Genomic DNA, 6,670 nt, shown 5'->3' with positions numbered 1-6,670 from the left:
CAATATGCCAACTATTCTAAAATCAGTAGCACTTGACCCAGTTTGGAAATATGAGGGTGGATGTAACAGAATGGGACAAAAGGACATGTAGGTAGGGGAGTGAGTATTGAAAATGGTATGTGGGCTGGAGAAGGAATTAAAGGATAACGAGGTATTGATCAACTATGCAGTTGCTATTTGCTAATTAATACTATAGCTGTGAAATAAGAAAAGAAGTAAAAAATGTGATATCAAGTTAGTGATTATTTCAGGATGAAATTATTACTAGAATAATTACTAGTATGATAATTATTTGTTTTAAGCATTGGTTTTTACACAAAATCATGCTCATTAACAACTTTAAAAAGTGACATGATTCAAGTACAGTCTGAAGCTGATAATTGATACTATAAATATCTTGTAACATAACTAAAAAGAAATGTGGATTTAGCTATAGAAATGTAATTACACATAAAGGTTGCAACTTCTTTTGAGAGATTGGTATTTGAAATGCTTCCAATTATTTTAAAATCTGTTTTCTGCTATATGACAAATTTGAGGAAATTTAAAAGTAATATTAAAATGTTTAAAGTTAATGGAAATTCTAAAACTGCCTCATAAACATTTTATTAAAATCTGTGGAATGCTAATGTGTTTTAGCATTTTACGGTTTTAAAGCCCTCAGATCCAAAGCCCACAGATCCAAAATATATATCTGTAAAAATCTCCCAGTGTGTTATAAAATCTCACCAAGGGTTCCTTGGGTAAAAGGCACCTAGCTGTTCAACCAATCAAAATTTGAGCACAGTACGTTAGGAACAGAAATTCAGAGATCTACCTCTTCATGCTTTTCTTTATGCTGCAGAGTTGGACATAGCCTGGAGGATCTCAGAGGAGGATGGATGTTTCTTAGGACATTAGATAATCATACCTATTATTGCAATAGAAATATTGCCAAGGAGAAATATTGCTGGCAGGTGAGAATTATCTTGGATGAATCCATAGTCCTCACCTTTGTTAGGCTGAGAAAAATAAATATAATCAGTGCGTTTGAAGTTGATGGAATTCTAGGGGGTTGATTCATTCAAGACAAAAGGGAGACTCATAAACCTAAAAATTAAGGTATTAACTTACAATGGGATCAATAACTGGCAGGATAATTTGGTACCTGCCATTTGTTAAGGGCACTCTGTCCTGAAATCCGCTCAGAGGAGTAAATACGAGGCTGAACGCAGAGGTGGAATAAAGGGAATGAGGGGTTGACCAACAATGAATGCTCTTTGCAACACTGGAGACACAGTTATCCAGATACTGGCTCCTTTTCATCGATCTGCTGTTATCTTAGGTAGCTAAAAGGCTGTCTGGTCTCCACAATACATGTACATTACATCTCTAGTAAGCTCATTTGGCTGACGGTATATATTTAAAATATTTTGAGGTTGGCTGATCTCTTTAGCATTTTGTTAGTTCTCTACGTTTTTCATGTTGGATGGCCATATTTTCTGATATTACCCCTAATGTTTTAGATGTTTTCTTGTACTGCTCTACAGACTGGTGTTCAATTGTATCTTCATCTTCAATTGGAAATCCCATCTTATGATTAACCTGCCACATAGATGGCACAAGATATATCTAAAAGGCAAATCTAACCATGTAACTGCCCAGCTTAAAAACACTTCAGTAATTTCCTGCTGTCCATGTACTAAAGCCTAAACTTCTTAGCATGCCTGACCAAGTGCTTCCTGAGCTGACCCGTGCCTTTCTCTCAAGCCCTGTCTTTAGCAGTGGCCCCAGCCCCACTTTTTTCATGCTAAGGTCATGTGAAACTTTTTTGAGGTTCCTCTAACATGTTATATGATTTCACACGGATCCTCTCTGCACACACATGCATCTTTCCCCCTGGCACGCCCTTGATTCCCCTGCTGGCTTGGAAATACTTTTTCTATGAAGTCTTCTCCAGTCTCCTTGGGTTTCAGAATCAATCACTCCCTCCTTTGTTCTCCTAAGTGTCTAGAATATTTCAATCACAGCATCTCTAACATCGTGATTCCTGTACTTATTCATATATCGGTCCAGATAGCAAGCCATTTTTTATCTCCAGTGTCTGGCACACCCCTGGCGCAAAGCAAGTAATCAATGTTTGCTGAAAACATGAATACAAGTCTTAAATTTATGAATTTGCAGCCTACAGTATTGAAAGAGACAAAAAAAAAAGGGAGGGGGAGAAAGAGGGAGGCCACATGTTAAAATCTTTGAAGGATGAAGCCAAGGACTGCTCTCATATAGGATGATTCCCATGACAGGAGAAAGTAATATGATGGAGGAGAAATTTATGAAGGAGATTAAATGCTTTGATAACCCTGCCAAATTTTATCCCCTAAATTATGATGTTATAATATTTATATAGATTTATCCATATTTGCAAAGTTCTTTGTTTTACTCTTCCTTCTTTTATCTCAGTTCTTCCTTGTGGAATAATTTTACTTCTTTCTGAAGTAAGGAAAATGTCTTTCTTTTGTTCACATTCTTGAGTCACATTTTAGCTTAAGTAAGGTACTCTACTTTGATGTTATTGTCTCTCAGCATCTTGAGGATATTATACTTTTCACCCTATTCTGACTTCCATTATTACTTTAAGAGGTCAGCTGATTGTCAATGTTTCAGAGATAATCTGTTTTTTTCTCCGATTGTACATTTCTTTTTACTTACTATAAAAACTACTTTTTATAGTAAGTACTTACTTTTTACTATCCCTACTTGGGATATAGCGTGCTTTCTGAATCTGACATATATACACATACATATATATGTTAAGATATGTTATCATATATATTAAATTTCTTATACATATAATTATATAATAATTATATATGTTAAGAAGTACATATTAAAATAATTTATTGAGATGAAATTCATGTAGCAAAATTAACCATTTGAAAGTGAACAATTTAGTGCCCTAATTCATATATTAGAATATCATCTCTGCCCTATTCTGTTTATTCTCTTTCAGGAACTCCAAGTTATCTTCAATTTTTTTTAAAATTTATTTATTTTTGGCTGCATTGGGTCTTTGTTGCTGCGTGCACAAACTTTCTTTAGTTGTAGCAAGCAGGGACTACTCTTTGCTGAGGTGTGTGGGCTTCTCATTGCAGTGGCTTCTCTTGTTGCGGAACACGGGCTCTAGGCACGCAGGCTTCAGTAGTTGTGGCACATGGGCTCAGTAGTTGTGGCTCGCAGGCTCTAGAGCGCAGGCTCAGTAGTTGTGGCCCACGGGCTTAGTTGCTCCAGGGTATGTGGTATCTTCCCAGACCAGGGCTCGAACTCATGTCCCCTGCAGTGGCAGGACAATTCTTAACCACTGCACCACCAGGGAAGCCCTACCTTCAATTTTTTAAATTGTATTGTCTATGATTCTGATCTCTCTTTCATTTTCTCTCTTTGTGCTATATCATGTGTAATTTCTTTAGTTCTATCTTTGACTTCAATGTCTCTTCAGCAGTGACTATTTTGCTGTAGATCTACCTTCTTAGCAACTTTCAAATATGCAATACTGTATTATTAACTATAGTCTCCATGCTGTATATTACACCCCCATGACTTATTTATTTTATAACTGGAAGTTTGTACCTTTTGACCCCCTTTACCCACTTCACTTACCCCCCTCCCCCATTCTGGCAACCACCAATCTATTCTCTGTATCTGAGTTCATGTTTTTTTTTAAGATTCCACATATAAGTAAGATTATACAATATTTGTCTTTCTCTGCCTGACTAATTTCACTTAGCATAATGCCCTCAAGTTCCATGTTGTTAAAAATGGCAAGACTTCCTTCTTTTTTATGGCTGAATAACACTCCATTACACACACACACACACACACACACACACATATATGTGTGTGCACATCTTATTTATCCATTTATCTATCCATGGACACGTAGGTTGCTTTCATCAATGACGATATTTTTAACTTTTTGGAAGTTATATTTGGTTCTTTTCCAAACTTCCTGGTCATTTATGATACTCTGCTGTTCTTTACTCGTATTTTTGGTACGTTTAGAGGAACCTCATTGAAACTGACAGCTGGCCTCTGTAAGCACTTATTTTATATTACCCATGTGATAATGTCAATATCTGAAATCCTTTGGTATCTCATTCAGCCATGACTTTTTGCTCATGGTGGCTTATTTCCTCATTTTTTTTTTTTTTTTTTTTTTTTTTGCCATTTTATGTTGGTGTCACCAGCAAAGCCCATTAACAATTCCTGGGGAATAAAAATAGAATCTGGGTAATAAAATAAAGTCTAACCTTTCTTTCCCTTGTGCTTAGTCTAGTTTCACTTTCTCATAGGTGCTGCGCCTTGAACCTGGCACATCAGACCCGAGGTCCTGGTGCCAAAGACTGCGCAGGCACCTCGGCTCTGTGGGTAGAAGCGCAGCTATGACACTCAATCCAAGATGGCGGTGGGGCTGTGGGCAGAGACGCTGCGCCCACCCAGCACTGTGATCTGGAGCCTGAGCTGCACAGCTGCCCCCAGCCCCCCAGGAACCCCACCCCCTCCCCGAGATCCCTATAAAGCAGTCCTGCCCACGGCGTGTTGGGAGACCATGTCCTCTAGAGCCAGAGCTCACACCTCTCCATTCTTTGAACGAAGACTAAAGCCTTCCTTTGCTTCTGAACCTAACTTAGTCTCGTTCTATTGGCTCCAACAACACTGGGCAGGAGGACCCTTGCTGGAGGCCGACTTGGGAGGGCTGGTAACATTGGGAGCTCACATTTGGCTAATTTGGGGAATCCTAAGTTCTGAGCTGAGGGTATATATCTCCAGAGAAGGCCTGTATTTGCTTCTGCCAAGTGCTCCAAGACACTGCCAACCTTTAAATGTTTGGTGCTTCCTGGATGCTGTAGGTAGTATGATTTGAAACACAAATCCAAGTGAAAGGGCCAAAGTTAAAAATTCTCAGGTGAGAATTCCTGGGTTTTATATTACTTTTTTACCCGGAGCAGGAGTCAGAATACAAAGTTTCCTGGTTTTCTCCCTTTTCCCAGGGGCAAAAAAAAAAAAATTTTTTTTTTCTAGTTCACCATTTTAATGAGGGGGAAGTCTTTTGAGTGCACTAGTGTCTTCCGGGGCCTGGATTCTAACTCTGCTTTGCTCAGGTCTAAGCCCTTTCTTCTTATTCCAGAACAATCATTAAAACCCAAGGTTCTTTTTACTATACTTGAGATGTTTTTGTGGGGGAATAGTTAACTTTGCAGTACGTGCTATATCACTGAAAGGAACTACAGACTTTGACAGTGGACATACCTCCTGGACCATTTCATATTAAATATGTAAAGAAATCGGGAATTATGACTTAAGAACCATATAAAGTCTGGTAATAATTTTCTTAGCATTTTTTGATAAAGAACAAAAGTATCAGCTAGTTGATATATGACAAAAGTTGATGTATGTAATGAAATTCTGAGAAGAATTTTATTTTAGGATAATACAGATATTATGTTTATTCTAACATGATAGCCACAAGACTACTAGTGCAATTTGGTACTTACTAATGAATATCATTACTTGGTTGAGGTGTTCAGGGTTTTAGGTTTAGCACCCTAAAAATGTATCTTTTTATATATTGTTAAAGGAAATTGGCTTTGATCCATGAGTATATATGTATACACTGAGAGTAGTTCACAGTAGAACTGTTAGTTTAAACCATGTGAAGCTAATATATATCTTCCTTGACAAGAATTCCACTAAAAAGGAGCCAACTGTCCCTTAAAGGTCATTTAGTACAAGTTCCATCTAATATCAAATTTGTGGTGTTTCATACAAATTCCATTCTTACCAATAGATTGGTGAAGGTATGCTACTTTTTAGATTTTGACACTTACTTTTTGCAGATTGTTATTAAATGGAGGAAAACTAGCCACTTCTCATGTTAATATTCTAGGAGTTCTCCATCAGTTTCTAGTCCAGCAGTAGATTAACCAGAACATCTCTTAAAGATATCTAGTTTAGATTTACTCTGGGGAACCACTGACTCATTCATATTGAGCCAAAGGGAAGCTGGGAACAGACAGACTCAGGAGCCAACTTCTCTATTTCAGTATTTGTAGAACTCACCAGGGAGTTATGGGGAGTCCTCACACAGCCTGGGGGAAAGCTCCTTCTCTGTAAACATGAAAGCTGAAACACATGTAGATTGTTAGGGTGCTTATTAATAAATGAATGCAGTGGAATAATAATAATGATGATGATGATGATGATGATTAAAGAAACAAGGCTCTAGTTCCCTGCTGTTCAGATTATCTTGAGGTCAGCTGAGGTCTTGTAGCTAGATTAGCTTTCAAATATTAGTCCCTTCTTTATGTAAGATCCCTAGGTATTCTCTTATTTTGTATGTTCTCAGGTATACGTTTTATTCTTGCCAACCTGAGGATTATAACCCAGGAGACAGTCTTTTTTTTTTTTTTTTTTTCCTTATCTTTTGGCTGCACCATGTGGCATGTGGGATCTTAGTTCCCCGACCAGGGATTGAACTTGCACCCCCTGCATTGGAAGCGTGGAGTCTTAACCACTGGACCACCGGGAAGTTCCTCGGATATATATTTTAAATAATTTTTTAAAATTAATTAATTTATTTATTTTTGGCTGCGTTGGGTCTCCGTTGCTGCACGTGAGCTTTTCTCTAGTTGTG

The sequence above is a fragment of the Pseudorca crassidens genome, chromosome 18 (assembly GCF_039906515.1).
Source record: "Pseudorca crassidens isolate mPseCra1 chromosome 18, mPseCra1.hap1, whole genome shotgun sequence".
Lineage (NCBI taxonomy): Eukaryota > Metazoa > Chordata > Mammalia > Artiodactyla > Delphinidae > Pseudorca > Pseudorca crassidens.
The sequence above is the reverse complement of the archived record's forward strand: the minus strand, read 5'-3'. Positions refer to the sequence as shown.